Genomic DNA, 1,620 nt, shown 5'->3' with positions numbered 1-1,620 from the left:
ACTAGACTGAAGAACAAAAGCATAGCAACTTCTGTTCCCCTTCCCCCAATTCCCCAGCACTGTTCCCATCCCCCCAATTCCCCAATAAAAATCTTTAAAAAAAAAAAAAAAAGAATTATTTCCCATGTTGCAAATGACAACCTGAGCCAGCAGCATGCCACACTGAGAGCCAGATCTTTCCTGCTTTAGTAAGGTCCCCTTACTCCTACCCCCAAGTCGTCTCTTTTGCAGCAAAGGCACTTCCTACTGAACTTCTGTGCTTCTCCTTTTGATGTCATCTCTTTTCTTAGCCACACACTAACGGCCCTCAATGGCAAACAAAATGTACCTAGAGTCCAGAGTAGGGGGAAAACAACTTTCTGCTGACATCTCAGATGCAGTATCACCTTTTGGAAAACAGCAGGACTGCCTAGGTCAGTATCTTCACTTTCTCTCATTTACATATGAAAACAAAAATTGCTGATGGCCAAATGTAGCATTAGCACTCACCTGTACTGAGATGTCAAAATCAATACTACAAAAGCCTTAAGAAACCAGAAGTTCTCTTCAAAAAGGAACTCTGCATAGTACATTGTTCAATTCTTCACCTCACCCTTCTAACGAATCCTTCATTTCTTCAAGGACTGCCAATCACATTCTATTGCGCTGTCCAATTTATAATCATATGACTAGTTTTTTAATTGAAAGCACATAATACTTAGGTTAAGATGGGGTGGTGGTAAGCCAACTTAGAACTCTACATTCCAATGAATGACAATGTCAGGGCCGGAAAGCAGCTTAAAGCTGCCTTCACCCTGTGCCACTGAGATTGGGCATACTTATCCCTAGAAGGGCACCACAGGAGGTGAGAAAACTGAAGTCCTGGAAATACATATAAATTTATTCAGTAAAAAAACTGTACACACCTGATACTGATAGCATATTTTCACTTCATCCTGTAACAGACCAACTTCTTTAGGTCCTACCAACATGTCCTGTTCCAGTATGTTATTATACATAAAAGCTTTGCTAGGGCAAAGGCACTTCTGATCTATTAGCTTGTCAGAAGTCATGACGCATCTTTGCAACGAAAAACATGGAAAAATACCTCTTGACTTTTCCGACAACCCAATATATTAATCAAATGCAGCAAGACCATGTGGAATGTGGAATGTTTCCCCATGTGAAGGACAGTGAAGCTCAGCAGAGTCACGAAGAAACTGCAAAGGGCTCTCCCACAGTGACCGCTGCTGTTTGATGCGACAGACCCACGGGAATGCAGCACCCGTCTTCCTCATTGCTGGCCAGAGCCCTCCAGGGCTTCCAAAATCTTACTACTGGACATGCAAACCCCCTCCTTAAAAATTAAAGGTCACTGAACAGCTTTATTAGTGGTGATAAGATATACCTCATTTCAAAACCAACATTAATGAGTAAGCACTCTGCCTTTCTTGAACATAATACAGGCCTAAGAGATATACACACTTCTAGCACTTTGGAGAGAGAAACGGAAACAGCCCTGAACAATTAGAATTCTACACATCTCTTGAAAACCAGCTCTTAACAAGTCAAGGCAAGAAACCCAAATACAGCCTACATAAGACAACCTGAAAAAACTTGATGAAAATGAATGTTTTTCTC

The sequence above is a fragment of the Hipposideros armiger genome, unplaced genomic scaffold (genome assembly GCF_001890085.2).
Source record: "Hipposideros armiger isolate ML-2016 unplaced genomic scaffold, ASM189008v1 scaffold_801, whole genome shotgun sequence".
In the NCBI taxonomy this organism is placed as follows: Eukaryota; Metazoa; Chordata; class Mammalia; order Chiroptera; family Hipposideridae; genus Hipposideros; species Hipposideros armiger.
The sequence above is the reverse complement of the archived record's forward strand: the minus strand, read 5'-3'. Positions refer to the sequence as shown.